The sequence below is a fragment of the Bombina bombina genome, chromosome 9 (genome assembly GCF_027579735.1).
Source record: "Bombina bombina isolate aBomBom1 chromosome 9, aBomBom1.pri, whole genome shotgun sequence".
Taxonomy (NCBI): domain Eukaryota; kingdom Metazoa; phylum Chordata; class Amphibia; order Anura; family Bombinatoridae; genus Bombina; species Bombina bombina.
This window is the reverse complement of record NC_069507.1, coordinates 4,030,335-4,048,288: the sequence shown is the minus strand read 5'-3', so window position 1 is coordinate 4,048,288 and position 17,954 is coordinate 4,030,335. Positions and strand designations below refer to the sequence as shown.

General features: G+C 37.4%; 2 protein-coding genes across 2 annotated transcripts in view; one reads left to right on the top strand and one right to left on the bottom strand.

The window, feature by feature from the left end:
* Positions 1-5,337, bottom strand: part of LOC128639727 (biogenesis of lysosome-related organelles complex 1 subunit 2) — a 128,910-nt gene extending 123,573 nt beyond the window's left edge. Inside the window, exon 1 of the mRNA XM_053691843.1 lies at positions 5,194-5,337. The gene's annotated coding sequence lies outside the window, so the exon portion shown is untranslated. The remainder of the gene's footprint in view (positions 1-5,193) is intronic.
* The window catches only part of SLC25A16 (solute carrier family 25 member 16), a gene marked incomplete in the record, with an annotated part of 246,804 nt that overhangs the window by 8,307 nt on the left and 220,543 nt on the right, over positions 1-17,954 (top strand).

Sequence of the window (17,954 nt, the reverse complement as noted above, 5' to 3'; positions counted from 1 at the left end):
TTGTGTGTACTTAATAACGCACATAAGTATTAGCACATGAAATAGTGACGAATTAATAAACACTATGGGGCCCACTTGTGTGTACTTAATAACGCACATAAGTATTAGCACATGAAATAGTGACGAATGAATAAACACTATGGGGGCCCACTTGTGTGTACTTAACGCACATAAGTATTAGCACATGAAATAGTGACGAATTAATAAACACTATGGGGCCCACTTGTGTGTATTTAATAACGCACATAAGTATTAGCACAGGAAATAGTGACGAATGAATAAACACTATGGGGCCCACTTGTGTGTATTTAATAACGCACATAAGTATTAGCACAGGAAATAGTGACGAATGAATAAACACTATGGGGCCCACTTGTGTGTACTTAATAACGCACATAAGCATTAGCACATGAAATAGTGACGAATGAATAAACACTATGGGGCCCACTTGTGTGTACTTAATAACGCACATAAGTATTAGCACATGAAATAGTGATGAATTAATAAACACTATGGGGCCCACTTGTGTGTACTTAATAACGCACATAAGCATTAGCACAGGAAATAGTGACGAATGAATAAACACTATGGGGCCCACTTGTGTGTACTTAATAACGCACATAAGCATTAGCACATGAAATAGTGACGAATGAATAAACACTATGGGGCCCACTTGTGTGTACTTAATAACGCACATAAGTATTAGCACAGGAAATAGTGATTAATAAACACTATGGGGCCCACTTGTGTGTACTTAATAACGCACATAAGTATTAGCACAGGAAATAGTGACGAATGAATAAACACTATGGGGCCCACTTGTGTGTACTTAATAACGCACATAAGTATTAGCACAGGAAATAGTGACGAATGAATAAACACTATGGGGCCCACTTGTGTGTACTTAATAACGCACATAAGTATTAGCACAGGAAATAGTGACGAATGAATAAACACTATGGGGCCCACTTGTGTGTACTTAACGCACATAAGCATTAGCACATGAAATAGTGACGAATTGATAAACACTATGGGGCCCACTTGTGTGTACTTAATAACGCACATAAGTATTAGCACATGAAATAGTGATGAATTAATAAACACTATGGGGCCCACTTGTGTGTACTTAATAACGCACATAAGTATTAGCACAGGAAATAGTGATTAATAAACACTATGGGGCCCACTTGTGTGTACTTAATAACGCACATAAGTATTAGCACAGGAAATAGTGACGAATGAATAAACACTATGGGGCCCACTTGTGTGTACTTAATAACGCACATAAGTATTAGCACAGGAAATAGTGACGAATGAATAAACACTATGGGGCCCACTTGTGTGTACTTAATAACGCACATAAGTATTAGCACAGGAAATAGTGATTAATAAACACTATGGGGCCCACTTGTGTGTACTTAATAACGCACATAAGTATTAGCACATGAAATAGTGACGAATGAATAAACACTATGGGGGCCCACTTGTGTGTATTTAATAACGCACATAAGTATTAGCACATGAAATAGTGACGAATGAATAAACACTATGGGGGCCCACTTGTGTGTACTTAATAACGCACATAAGTATTAGCACATGAAATAGTGACGAATGAATAAACACTATGGGGCCCACTTGTGTGTATTTAATAACGCACATAAGCATTAGCACATGAAATAGTGACGAATTAATAAACACTATGGGGCCCACTTGTGTGTACTTAATAACGCACATAAGTATTAGCACATGAAATAGTGACGAATGAATAAACACTATGGGGCCCACTTGTGTGTATTTAATAACGCACATAAGCATTAGCACATGAAATAGTGACGAATTAATAAACACTATGGGGCCCACTTGTGTGTACTTAATAACGCACATAAGCATTAGCACATGAAATAGTGACGAATGAATAAACACTATGGGGCCCACTTGTGTGTACTTAATAACGCACATAAGCATTAGCACATGAAATAGTGACGAATGAATAAACACTATGGGGGCCCATTTATCAAGCTCCGAACGGAGCTTGAAGGGCCGTGTTTCTAGCGAGTCTTCAGACTCGCCAGAAACAGTAGTTATGAATCAGCGGTCTAAAGACAGACATTTGATAAATTTACACTGTATAATGTGAGGTGAATCATGTCAGAATAAAGTGAAGTGAATATAGACCATTGACAGAGTAAACTGTTGAATTAAGCAGCCATTAATTCAACACCTGCTTTATGGTTAAAAAAGTCCATTTAATGAAAGATAAAAAGAAAGTCTGGACATAAGAAAAACAATGAAGAATGGTTGTTTAACAAAGTAATGGCTCTAGGGAAAAAGCTATTGTGAAGTCTGACTGATTTGACTTTCAAGCTCCTATATCGCCTCCCAGATGGTAATAGGGCAAATATAAGGGAACTTGGGTAATACGATAAGCCTTTTGGAGACTACGTCTACTTTGAAGATCTTCAGTAGGAGGTAGCTGGACACCAATAATATACTCGGCAGTTTTAACTACCCGTCTCAGGGCTTTACCATCAGAAGTAATACAGTTTTAACTACCCGTCGCAGAGCTTTACCATCAGAAGTAATACAGTTTTAACTACCCGTCGCAGAGCTTTACCATCAGAAGTAATACAGTTTTAACTACCCGTCTCAGGGCTTTACCATCAGAAGTAATACAGTTTTAACTACCCGTCTCAGGGCTTTACCATCAGAAGTAATACAGTTTTAACTACCCGTCTCAGGGCTTTACCATCAGAAGTAATACAGTTTTAACTACCCGTCTCAGGGCTTTACCATCAGAAGTAATACAGTTTTAACTACCCGTCTCAGGGCTTTACCATCAGAAGTAATACAGTTTTAACTACCCGTCACAGGGCTTTACCATCAGAAGTAATACAGTTTTAACTACCCGTCTCAGGGCTTTACCATCAGAAGTAATACAGTTTTAACTACCCGTCTCAGGGCTTTACCATCAGAAGTAATACAGTTTTAACTACCCGTCGCAGGGCTTTACCATCAGAAGTAATACAGTTTTAACTACCCGTCTCAGGGCTTTACCATCAGAAGTAATACAGTTTTAACTACCCGTCTCAGGGCTTTACCATCAGAAGTAATACAGTTTTAACTACCCGTCTCAGGGCTTTACCATCAGAAGTAATACAGTTTTAACTACCCGTCTCAGGGCTTTACCATCAGAAGTAATACAGTTTTAACTACCCGTCTCAGGGCTTTACCATCAGAAGTAATACAGTTTTAACTACCCGTCGCAGGGCTTTACCATCAGAAGTAATACAGTTTTAACTACCCGTCTCAGGGCTTTACCATCAGAAGTAATACAGTTTTAACTACCCGTCTCAGGGCTTTACCATCAGAAGTAATACAGTTTTAACTACCCGTCTCAGGGCTTTACCATCAGAAGTAATACAGTTTTAACTACCCGTCTCAGGGCTTTACCATCAGAAGTAATACAGTTTTAACTACCCGTCTCAGGGCTTTACCATCAGAAGTAATACAGTTTTAACTACCCGTCGCAGGGCTTTACCATCAGAAGTAATACAGTTTTAACTACCCGTCGCAGGGCTTTACCATCAGAAGTAATACAGTTTTAACTACCCGTCTCAGGGCTTTACCATCAGAAGTAATACAGTTTTAACTACCCGTCGCAGAGCTTTACCATCAGAAGTAATACAGTTTTAACTACCCGTCGCAGAGCTTTACCATCAGAAGTAATACAGTTTTAACTACCCGTCTCAGGGCTTTACCATCAGAAGTAATACAGTTTTAACTACCCGTCTCAGGGCTTTACCATCAGAAGTAATACAGTTTTAACTACCCGTCGCAGGGCTTTACCATCAGAAGTAATACAGTTTTAACTACCCGTCGCAGGGCTTTACCGTCAGAAGTAATACAGTTTTAACTACCCGTCTCAGGGCTTTACCGTCAGAAGTAATACAGTTTTAACTACCCGTCTCAGGGCTTTACCGTCAGAAGTAATACAGTTTTAACTACCCGTCTCAGGGCTTTACCGTCAGAAGTAATACAGTTTTAACTACCCGTCTCAGGGCTTTACCGTCAGAAGTAATACAGTTTTAACTACCCGTCCCAGAGCTTTACCATCAGAAGTAATACAGTTTCCATACCATACAGTAATGCAATTTGTAAGAATACTCTCAATAGTACAGCGGTAAAAGTTAACCAGAATCTGGGTGGATAAATTGACTTTTTTTAGTGATCTTAAAAAACAGAGACGTTGTTGAGCCTTCTTCACTAAAACTGAGGTATTTAAAGACCAAGACAAATCTTCAGAAATATGTATGCCCAAAAATGTAAAAAAACTTGACACTCGTTCGACCATGGTTCCATTTCTGTAAATGGGAAGATGTAAACAGCCTTTGGATTTTCTGTAATCAATAATGATTTCTTTAGTCTTTTTGATATTGAGATCCAGGTTATTCTCAGCACACAATGTAGCCAGGTGCATTATTTCCTCTCTGTAGGCTGACTCGTCGTCGTTACTGATCTGGCCTATCACAGTTGTATCATCGGCAAACTTTATGGACCATTATTTAACATGAAGTCAAGTTTGTACATTGGATCTTTCAAGGAAACACACGTGTTCGAGACGATGTGTTTATCCGTTGTTTATCGTTACAATTGTTGCTAACAGTGTGTAATAACCTGTTTATAATTCTCATATAATGAAAAACAGATTATTTGTAGCTGTAAAGTGGAACACCTAATGTTATAAGTCTGTAACAAAAGGGTTAATTAATTACAGCAGTTACTTCAGTAATTGAGTCCCAGCAGTAGGAATATATATATATATGAATAAAGGAATATATATGAAAGTATAGGTGGAATGAGTTAAATAATAAGATTTATTAGGAGAGTCTGAATACTAATTTATCTGTAGTTGGTAAGTAGCATGCACAAATAATAATAATGTAAAGTCTGTATATGCAGCACTTAGCAGGCCAAAGCAAGCAGGTTTATACACTTAGGCTGGTTTGAGAAGCAGGTAGTAGAGTTATGCACGCATAGAAGCAATTGACCCAGAGAGCTAGTAGTAAGTACAGGCTGTAGTTAAGTTGCTTAGACAAAGTATACCGCAGACAGTGTAGACAATGCACATTTAGCAAGCATGATTGAAAAGAGCAGCACGGCAGAATAATTTGTATTCAGAACAAAAGTACTTGCGTGACCGGTAGCTCTAGCGTGGAACAGATAGGCAAAAAGGAGAATGATCCGGTGTAGATACTAGGAGAGACGGACTTCCAGGAGAGAACAGGAACAGCGGCTGAGATCCTTAGCGTGCTGCTGCAGCGTGTGAAATCCTCAGTGTGAAAGGAAACAGGCGGATGAATACGCCAGGAATGTAGATCCAAACAGGTAGTGCAGGGCTGACAGGGAGACTCAGATGAATACCAGAATCAGCAAACAGGTAGGTGTAAATTAGGCAATAATTAGGTAGCTAGGTTTTGAAGTAACACAGAGCAAAGTTACACCTTTCAGGAATTAGAGACTTGACTTGTCAAATAAATGAGTAAGGTTAGCACTACTCAAAGCAACAAAATAATCAAGCAATGAGTTGATGTGAGAATGAGGTTATAAAGGCTTTAGGGGTGGAGTTCCAGTTAAAGGGACATTACACAGTGTTACCATTGTCTTCCGATATGTGAGTTTAGTTAATGTTCGTTTTGTATGTGCTAAACGCAGGGTACTACTAATGTTCACTACGTTCTCTTGATATCTAATATTGAGTATCCATACTCATGTCAAATAATTCTCAGTGTCTTCAGTAAATTAGCCAAGGTAGGATTTGAGCATTTATAGTTGGCGTGTACCAACCACTGTATAATATTGATTTGAGTCGTTATATAATTGATATGGGACCCCATCATCCCACACAACCCCCCTTAAGGGGTCTCATATGTTGTTGTAATTTTAATTTATAATCTATCCGAGCTAAATGGATGTTAAAATATGACATAAGCTGCTATACTTAAAGATCAAAACCCCTATATATGGGGATCGCTAAAGATTAATATAGTAGTGCTGACAATTATTTTACCTACCTCAGAACCTCTACATTTGTTAAGTATATAAGGGGGGGCAAGGATAAGTCTAACTACATAGATGGACAAGTGACGCAAGAATACCAGTGCCCAAAGAAACCTTTTTAATGTAAAACGGTTACGAGGTGGTGTATTACAATATCAGTACAGTCAGAGAATACTATCTGTGATACTTTAAGTACACACAAGCTAATGTGAATGGTGGAGCGTAATTATACAATAGTTGATACACGCCAACCGTAACAGCGCATGATTAGCAATATATCAGTTATATAACGACTCAAATCAATATTATACAGTGGTTGGTACACGCCAACTATAAATGCTCAAATCCTACCTTGGCTAATTTACTGAAGACACTGAGAATTATTTGACATGAGTATGGATACTCAATATTAGATATCAAGAGAACGTAGTGAGCATTAGTAGTACCCTGCGTTTAGCACATACAAAACGAACATTAACTAAACTCACATATCGGAAGACAATGGTAACACTGTTAGCAACAATTGTAACGATAAACAACAGCTAAACACATCATCTCTAGCACGTGTGTTTCCTTGAAAGATCCAATGTACAGACTTGACTTCATGTTAAATAATGGTCCATAGAGGACGCACCATTATTCAGTTACACTAGATTCACTCTGTACATTAGGAAGAGATAATACTACACGTAATACAAGCACATTAAGTAGATAGAAACAAAACTTTCACAAATAGAACAGTAAGGAACTCACGTTGCCAGTACTCACTGGAATCAGTAACAAAGGTTACGATTCCTAACTAACATATCACAGTTCTAAGATAAGGGCCACTTGGAAGGAATTTTGGTTTACGGATGAACCAATCTTTACTCGCACCCAAGTGTAACAATTTATTCACTGATACACTGCTGTCCCGTTACACTGAATCCTTGTCAACCAACCAAGAATATACACAGAATCTGTAAATACACAGGGCCTGTTCATGTGCATCAACAATCGTATGTATATCCAGATGATAAATAATTACTGGTGAGTACACTTTATATGCACATAGAACAAGGAAGTGTATGGTACAATCCTAATTATTTCAGAGGACCATGAGATAGAGGTTTCAATAACTCTTATAGCCTACTTTTACCAGAAAACCCATATATATTGTAATTTATATGTCTGTTTTATTATCTCCATTTTGATATGTGTCATGTAATGTGGCAGAGCACTCTATAAGCCGTTACACAGCACCCACTGTAATCTAAAGAACTGCATACAACATCTAAATACTTCCCAGCTCTGCTATTGTTTGTGTAGGTTTATATAAACATCTGATGAAATAAAAAAAACAAAAAAACAAAACAAGCGCGCAACAGTCACTCCACAGGCGCACACCACAAGCGCAACAGGCGCTCCACAGGCGCGCATAACAAGCACACAGCAAGCACAACAAGCGCACAACAGGCGCTCCACAGGCGCACACAACAAGCACAACAGGCGCTCCACAGGCACACACAACAAGCACAACAAGTGCACAGCAAGCACAACAGGCGCTCCACAGGTGCACACAACAGGCGCACAGCAAGCACAACAGGCGCTCCACAGGCGCACACAACAAGCACAACAAGTGCACAGCAAGCACAACAGGCGCTCCACAGGCACACACAACAAGCGCTCCACAGGCGCACACAACAAGCGCACAGCAAGCACAACAGGCGCTCCACAGGCGCGCACAGCAAGCACTTCAAAGTAATTCTTCCATCTCCAAGAGGTACTGAAGCATAATATCTATATCCATTACTACCATCTATGAGGATTTATATTCACAAACGTATTGTGCTTTTTATACCAAACGGATAATGCTCAGCACAACGAGCGCCTGTGTAATGTCTATAAGGGGTTTTATTTTATACAAGTTGTAGAATTCCTATCCCTATTTTCGGTACATTCTGTAGCTCTTGGATACTTTGTAGAAAATTTCAATTTTGCCTTTTCTATTCTCTCTCTATTCTAAAATAAAGTTGATCAAACTTGTAAATTTACACGTGAATTCCTCTGCCAGCGCCGTGCAGATAATGTGCTGCTGTGCCAGCGCCGTGCAGATAATGTGCTGCTGTGCCAGCGCCGTGCAGATAATGTGCTGCTCTGCCAGCGCCGTGCAGATAATGTGCTGCTGTGCCAGCGCCGTGCAGATAATGTGCTGCTGTGCCAGCGCCGTGCAGATAATGTGCTGCTGTGCCAGCGCCGTGCAGTTTATTAGAGGTTAGATCAGTACTTATGTACCAGTATATCATCAGTACAGTGAGCCTGTTTATTAGAGGTTAGATCAGTACTTATGTACCAGTATATGGTCAGTACAGCGAGTCTGTTTATTAGATGTTAGATCAGTACTTATGTACCAGTATATCGTCAGTACAGTGAGCCTGTTTATTAGAGGTTAGATCAGTACTTATGTACCAGTATATCATCAGTACAGTGAGTCTGTTTATTAGAGGTTAGATCAGTACTTATGTACCAGTATATCATCAGTACAGTGAGCCTGTTTATTAGAGGTTAGATCAGTACTTATGTACCAGTATATCATCAGTACAGTGAGCCTGTTTATTAGAGGTTAGATCAGTACTTATGTACCAGTATATCATCAGTACAGTGAGCCTGTTTATTAGAGGTTAGATCAGTACTTATGTACCAGTATATCGTCAGTACAGTGAGTCTGTTTATTAGAGGTTAGATCAGTACTTATGTACCAGTATATGGTCAGTACAGTGAGCCTGTTTATTAGAGGGTAGATCAGTACTTATGTACCAGTATATCATCAGTACAGTGAGTCTGTTTATTAGAGGTTAGATCAGTACTTATGTACCAGTATATGGTCAGTACAGTGAGTCTGTTTATTAGAGGTTAGATCAGTACTTATGTACCAGTATATCGTCAGTACAGTGAGCCTGTTTATTAGAGGTTAGATCAGTACTTATGTACCAGTATATATCATCAGTACAGTGAGTCTGTTTATTAGAGGTTAGATCAGTACTTATGTACCAGTATATGGTCAGTACAGTGAGTCTGTTTATTAGAGGTTAGATCAGTACTTATGTACCAGTATATGGTCAGTACAGTGAGTCTGTTTATTAGAGGTTAGATCAGTACTTATGTACCAGTATATCATTAGTACAGTGAGTCTGTTTATTAGAGGTTAGATCAGTACTTATGTACCAGTATATCGTCAGTACAGTGAGTCTGTTTATTAGAGGTTAGATCAGTACTTATGTACCAGTATATCATCAGTACAGTGAGTCTGTTTATTAGAGGTTAGATCAGTACTTATGTACCAGTATATCATTAGTACAGTGAGTCTGTTTATTAGAGATTAGATCAGTACTTTATGTACCAGTATATCATCAGTACAGTGAGTCTGTTTATTAGAGGTTAGATCAGTACTTATGTACCAGTATATCATTAGTACAGTGAGTCTGTTTATTAGAGGTTAGATCAGTACTTATGTACCAGTATATGGTCAGTACAGTGAGTCTGTTTATTAGAGGTTAGATCAGTACTTATGTACCAGTATATCATTAGTACAGTGAGTCTGTTTATTAGAGGTTAGATCAGTACTTATGTACCAGTATATCGTCAGTACAGTGAGTCTGTTTATTAGAGGTTAGATCAGTACTTATGTACCAGTATATCATTAGTACAGTGAGTCTGTTTATTAGAGGTTAGATCAGTACTTATGTACCAGTATATGGTCAGTACAGTGAGTCTGTTTATTAGAGGTTAGATCAGTACTTATGTACCAGTATATGGTCAGTACAGTGAATCTGTTTATTAGAGGTTAGATCAGTACTTATGTACCAGTATATGGTCAGTACAGTGAGTCTGTTTATTAGAGGTTAGATCAGTACTTATGTACCAGTATATGGTCAGTACAGTGAGCCTGTTTATTAGAGGTTAGATCAGTACTTATGTACCAGTATATCGTCAGTACAGTGAGCCTGTTTATTAGAGGTTAGATCAGTACTTATGTACCAGTATATGGTCAGTACAGTGAGTCTGTTTATTAGAGGTTAGATCAGTACTTATGTACCAGTATATGGTCAGTACAGTGAATCTGTTTATTAGAGGTTAGATCAGTACTTATGTACCAGTATATGGTCAGTACAGTGAGTCTGTTTATTAGAGGTTAGATCAGTACTTATGTACCAGTATATGGTCAGTACAGTGAGCCTGTTTATTAGAGGTTAGATCAGTACTTATGTACCAGTATATCGTCAGTACAGTGAGCCTGTTTATTAGAGGTTAGATCAGTACTTATGTACCAGTATATCGTCAGTACAGTGAGTCTGTTTATTAGAGGTTAGATCAGTACTTATGTACCAGTATATTGTCAGTACAGTGAGTCTGTTTATTAGAGGTTAGATCAGTACTTATGTACCAGTATATGGTCAGTACAGTGAGTCTGTTTATTAGAGGTTAGATCAGTACATATGTACCAGTATATCGTCAGTACAGTGAGTCTGTTTATTAGAGGTTAGATCAGTACTTATGTACCAGTATATGGTCAGTACAGTGAGTCCTGTTTATTAGAGGTTAGATCTCAGTACTTATGTACCAGTATAACATCAGTACAGTGAGTCTGTTTATTAGAGGTTAGATCAGTACTTATGTACCAGTATATCATCAGTACAGTGAGTCTGTTTATTAGAGGTTAGATCAGTACTTATGTACCAGTATATGGTCAGTACAGTGAGTCCTGTTTATTAGAGGTTAGATCAGTACTTATGTACCAGTATATGGTCAGTACAGTGAGTCTGTTTATTAGAGGTTAGATCAGTCTTATGTACCAGTATATCATTAGTACAGTGAGTCTGTTTATTAGAGGTTAGATCAGTACTTATGTACCAGTATATCATCAGTACAGTGAGTCTGTTTATTAGAGGTTAGATCAGTACTTATGTACCAGTATATCGTCAGTACAGTGAGCCTGTTTATTAGAGGTTAGATCAGTACTTATGTACCAGTATATCATCAGTACAGTGAGTCTGTTTATTAGAGGTTAGATCAGTACTTATGTACCAGTATATCATTAGTACAGTGAGTCTGTTTATTAGAGGTTAGATCAGTACTTATGTACCAGTATATCGTCAGTACAGTCAGTCTGTTTATTAGAGGTTAGATCAGTACTTATGTACCAGTATATGGTCAGTACAGTGAGTCTGTTTATTAGAGGTTAGATCAGTAACTTATGTACCAGTATATCATTAGTACAGTGAGTCTGTTTATTAGAGGTTAGATCAGTACTTATGTACCAGTATATCGTCAGTACAGTGAGTCTGTTTATTAGAGGTTAGATCAGTACTTATGTACCAGTATATCGTCAGTACAGTGAGTCTGTTTATTAGAGGTTAGATCAGTACTTATGTACCAGTATATGGTCAGTACAGTGAGTCTGTTTATTAGAGGTTAGATCAGTACTTATGTACCAGTATATCGTCAGTACAGTGAGCCTGTTTATTAGAGGTTAGATCAGTACTTATGTACCAGTATATCATTAGTACAGTGAGTCTGTTTATTAGAGGTTAGATCAGTACTTATGTACCAGTATATGGTCAGTACAGTGAGGTCTGTTTATTAGAGGTTAGATCAGTACTTATGTACCAGTATATCATTAGTACAGTGAGTCTGTTTATTAGAGGTTAGATCAGTACTTATGTACCAGTATATCGTCAGTACAGTGAGTCTGTTTATTAGAGGTTAGATCAGTACTTATGTACCAGTATATCATTAGTACAGTGAGTCTGTTTATTAGAGGTTAGATCAGTACTTATGTACCAGTATATGGTCAGTACAGTGAGTCTGTTTATTAGAGGTTAGATCAGTACTTATGTACCAGTATATGGTCAGTACAGTGAATCTGTTTATTAGAGGTTAGATCAGTACTTATGTACCAGTATATGGTCAGTACAGTGAGTCTGTTTATTAGAGGTTAGATCAGTACTTATGTACCAGTATATGGTCAGTACAGTGAGACTGTTTATTAGAGGTTAGATCAGTACTTATGTACCAGTATATCGTCAGTACAGTGAGCCTGTTTATTAGAGGTTAGATCAGTACTTATGTACCAGTATATCGTCAGTACAGTGAGTCTGTTTATTAGAGGTTAGATCAGTACTTATGTACCAGTATATCGTCAGTACAGTGAGTCTGTTTATTAGAGGTTAGATCAGTACTTATGTACCAGTATATGGTCAGTACAGTGAGTCTGTTTATTAGAGGTTAGATCAGTACATATTTAAGAGTAAGAGCGTCAGTACAGTGAGTCTGTTTATTAGAGGTTAGATCAGTACTTATGTACCAGTATATCGTCAGTACAGTGAGTCTGTTTATTAGAGGTTAGATCAGTACTTATGTACCAGTATATCATCAGTACAGTGAGTCTGTTTATTAGAGGTTAGATCAGTACTTATGTACCAGTATATCATCAGTACAGTGAGTCTGTTTATTAGAGGTTAGATCAGTACTTATGTACCAGTATATGGTCAGTACAGTGAGTCTGTTTATTAGAGGTTAGATCAGTACTTATGTACCAGTATATGGTCAGTACAGTGAGTCTGTTTATTAGAGGTTAGATCAGTACTTATGTACCAGTATATCATTAGTACAGTGAGTCTGTTTATTAGAGGTTAGATCAGTACTTATGTACCAGTATATCATCAGTACAGTGAGTCTGTTTATTAGAGGTTAGATCAGTACTTATGTACCAGTATATCATCAGTACAGTGAGTCTGTTTATTAGAGGTTAGATCAGTACTTATGTACCAGTATATCGTCAGTACAGTGAGCCTGTTTATTAGAGGTTAGATCAGTACTTATGTACCAGTATATCATCAGTACAGTGAGTCTGTTTATTAGAGGTTAGATCAGTACTTATGTACCAGTATATCATTAGTACAGTGAGTCTGTTTATTAGAGGTTAGATCAGTACTTATGTACCAGTATATCGTCAGTACAGTCAGTCTGTTTATTAGAGGTTAGATCAGTACTTATGTACCAGTATATCGTCAGTACAGTGAGCCTGTTTATTAGAGGTTAGATCAGTACTTATGTACCAGTATATGGTCAGTACAGTGAGTCTGTTTATTAGAGGTTAGATCAGTACTTATGTACCAGTATATCGTCAGTACAGTCAGTCTGTTTATTAGAGGTTAGGTGAGTACTTATGTACCAGTATATCGTCAGTACAGTGAGTCTGTTTATTAGAGGTTAGATCAGTACTTATGTACCAGTATATCATTAGTACAGTGAGTCTGTTTATTAGAGGTTAGATCAGTACTTATGTACCAGTATATCGTCAGTACAGTGAGCCTGTTTATTAGAGGTTAGATCAGTACTTATGTACCAGTATATGGTCAGTACAGTGAGTCTGTTTATTAGAGGTTAGATCAGTACTTATGTACCAGTATATCATCAGTACAGTGAGTCTGTTTATTAGAGGTTAGATCAGTACTTATATACCAGTATATCATTAGTACAGTGAGTCTGTTTATTAGAGGTTAGATCAGTACTTATGTACCAGTATATCATTAGTACAGTGAGTCTGTTTATTAGAGGTTAGATCAGTACTTATGTACCAGTATATCATTAGTACAGTGAGTCTGTTTATTAGAGGTTAGATCAGTACTTATGTACCAGTATATCGTCAGTACAGTGAGCCTGTTTATTAGAGGTTAGATCAGTACTTATGTACCAGTATATCATCAGTACAGTGAGTCTGTTTATTAATTAGAGGTTAGATCAGTACTTATGTACCAGTATATCATCAGTACAGTGAGTCTGTTTATTAGAGGTTAGATCAGTACTTATGTACCAGTATATCGTCAGTACAGTGAGTCTGTTTATTAGAGGTTAGATCAGTACTTATGTACCAGTATATGGTCAGTACAGTGAGTCTGTTTATTAGAGGTTAGATCAGTACTTATGTACCAGTATATGGTCAGTACAGTGAGTCTGTTTTATTAGAGGTTAGATCAGTACTTATGTACCAGTATATGGTCAGTACAGTGAGTCTGTTTATTAGAGGTTAGATCAGTACTTATGTACCAGTATATCATCAGTACAGTGAGTCTGTTTATTAGAGGTTAGATCAGTACTTATGTACCAGTATATCATTAGTACAGTGAGTCTGTTTATTAGAGGTTAGATCAGTACTTATGTACCAGTATATGGTCAGTACAGTGAGTCTGTTTATTAGAGGTTAGATCAGTACTTATGTACCAGTATATGGTCAGTACAGTGAGTCTGTTTATTAGAGGTTAGATCAGTACTTATGTACCAGTATATCATCAGTACAGTGAGTCTGTTTATTAATTAGAGGTTAGATCAGTACTTATGTACCAGTATATCATCAGTACAGTGAGTCTGTTTATTAGAGGTTAGATCAGTACTTATGTACCAGTATATCATTAGTACAGTGAGTCTGTTTATTAGAGGTTAGATCAGTACTTATGTACCAGTATATCATTAGTACAGTGAGTCTGTTTATTAGAGGTTAGATCAGTACTTATGTACCAGTATATCATTAGTACAGTGAGTCTGTTTATTAGAGGTTAGATCAGTACTTATGTACAAGTATATCATCAGTACAGTGAGTCTGTTTATTAGAGGTTAGATCAGTACTTATATACCAGTATATCATTAGTACAGTGAGTCTGTTTATTAGAGGTTAGATCAGTACTTATGTACCAGTATATCATTAGTACAGTGAGTCTGTTTATTAGAGGTTAGATCAGTACTTATGTACCAGTATATCATTAGTACAGTGAGTCTGTTTATTAGAGGTTAGATCAGTACTTATGTACCAGTATATCGTCAGTACAGTGAGCCTGTTTATTAGAGGTTAGATCAGTACTTATGTACCAGTATATCATCAGTACAGTGAGTCTGTTATTAATTAGAGGTTAGATCAGTACTTATGTACCAGTATATCTTCAGTACAGTGAGTCTGTTTATTAGAGGTTAGATCAGTACTTATGTACCAGTATATCGTCAGTACAGTGAGCCTGTTTATTAGAGGTTAGATCAGTACTTATGTACCAGTATATCGTCAGTACAGTGAGCCTGTTTATTAGAGGTTAGAATCAGTACTTATGTACCAGTATATGGTCAGTACAGTGAGTCTGTTTATTAGAGGTTAGATCAGTACTTATGTACCAGTATATGGTCAGTACAGTGAGTCTGTTTATTAGGGGTTAGATCAGTACTTATGTACCAGTATATCATCAGTACAGTGAGTCTGTTTATTAGAGGTTAGATCAGTACTTATGTACCAGTATATCATTAGTACAGTGAGTCTGTTTATTAGAGGTTAGATCAGTACTTATGTACCAGTATATGGTCAGTACAGTGAGTCTGTTTATTAGAGGTTAGATCAGTACTTATGTACCAGTATATGGTCAGTACAGTGAGTCTGTTTATTAGAGGATAGATCAGTACTTATGTACCAGTATATCATTAGTACAGTGAGTCTGTTTATTAGAGGTTAGATCAGTACTTATGTACCAGTATATCATTAGTACAGTGAGTCTGTTATTAGAGGTTAGATCAGTACTTATGTACCAGTATATCATTAGTAACAGTGAGTCTGTTTATTAGAGGTTAGATCAGTACGTATGTACCAGTATATCATTAGTACAGTGAGTCTGTTTATTAGAGGTTAGATCAGAACTTATGTACCAGGTATATCATTAGTACAGTGAGTCTGTTTATTAGAGGTAAGATCAGTACTTTGTACCAGTATTCATAGTACAGTGAGTCTGTTTATTAGAGGTTAGATCAGTACTTATGTACCAGTATATCATTAGTACAGTGAGTCTGTTTATTAGAGGTTTAGATCAGTACTTATGTACCAGTATATCATTTAGTACAGTGAGTCTGTGTATTAGAGGTTAGATCAGTAACGTTATGTACCAGTATATGGTCAGTACAGTGAGTATGTTTTATTAGAGGTTAGATCAGTACTTATGTACCAGTATATGGTCAGTACAGTGAGTCTGTTTATTAGAGGTTTTAGATCAGTACTTATGTACCAGTATATCATCAGTACAGGTGAGTATGTTTATTAGAGGTTAGAATCAGTACTTATGTACCAGTATATGGTCAGTACAGTGAGTCTGTTTATTAGAGGTTAGATCAGTACTTATGTACCAGTATTATCGTCAGTACAGTGAGTCTGTTTATTAGAGGTAGATCAGTACTTATGTACCAGTATATGGTCAGTACAGTGAGTATGGTTTATTAGAGGTTAGATCAGTACTATGTACCCAGTATATGGTCAGTACAGTGAGTCTGTTTATTAGAGGTTAGATCAGTACTTATGTACCAGTATATCGTCAGTACAGTGAGTCTGTTTATTAGAGGTTAGATCAGTGCTTATGTACCAGTATATCATTAGTACAGTGAGTCTGTTTATTAGAGGTTAGATCAGTACATATGTACCAGTATATCATCAGTACAGTGAGTCTGTTTATTAGAGGTTAGATCAGTACTTATGTACCAGTATATCATCAGTACAGTGAGTCTGTTTATTAGAGGTTAGATCAGTACTTATGTACCAGTATATGGTCAGTACAGTGAGTCTGTTTATTAGAGGTTAGATCAGTACTTATGTACCAGTATATCATTAGTACAGTGAGTCTGTTTATTAGAGGTTAGATCAGTACTTATGTACCAGTATATCATCAGTACAGTGAGCCTGTTTATTAGAGGTTAGATCAGTACTTATGTACCAGTATATGGTCAGTACAGTGAGTCTGTTTATTAGAGGTTAGATCAGTACTTATGTACCAGTATATCATCAGTACAGTGAGTCTGTTTATTAGAGGTTAGATCAGTACTTATGTACCAGTATATGGTCAGTACAGTGAGTCTGTTTATTAGAGGTTAGATCAGTACTTATGTACCAGTATATCATTAGTACAGTGAGTCTGTTTATTAGAGGTTAGATCAGTACTTATGTACCAGTATATGGTCAGTACAGTGAGTCTGTTTATTTAGAGGTTAGATCAGTACTTATGTACCAGTATATGGTCAGTACAGTGAGTCTGTTTATTAGAGGTTAGATCAGTACTTATGTACCAGTATATCATTAGTACAGTGAGTCTGTTTATTAGAGGTTAGATCAGTACTTACACTCATAGTACTGAAAAAAAAAAAAAGTACTCCAACAAAGTAAGAAGATAAGATATACAAACCAATTTATTGAGGAACCGTGCACTAAAAACAAAAAGATGGACAAAAGCGTATGACCATTCAATAAAGCAAAAGAATGGTCATAAAAACGGCAGCACCGAGTTTAGATCAGTACTTATGTACCAGTATATGGTGGGCATTTTACGTTTCTGGGTGGGCATTACACATTTATTTTTTGGGTGGGCATTTGCACGTTTCTGGTGTGGGCATTATACATTGTTTTCTGGGTGGGCATTACACATTGTTTCTGGGTGGGCATTAACATTTGTTTCTGGGTGAGGCAATGCACGTTTCTGGTTTCTGGGTGGGCATTGCACGTTTCTGCTTCTTGGGTGGGCATTCACGTTTCTGGGGTGGGCATTACACGTTTCTAGGTTGGGCATTATACATTTGTTTCTGGGTGGGCATTGCACGTTTCTGTTTCTGGGTGGGCATTACATGTTTCTGGGTGGGCATTGCACGTTTCTGGGTAGGCATTATACATTTATTTCTGGGTGGGCTTTACATGTTTCTGGGTGGGCATTGCACGTTTCTGTTTCTGGGTGGGCATTACATGGTTCTGTCCATATCACACAGTTTTCATCTGTAAGTGGGTCTGAACCAGGACAATAAATGTTCCCATGTATACGTGTACTTCTTCAGTATACCTAGGTGACATTCGA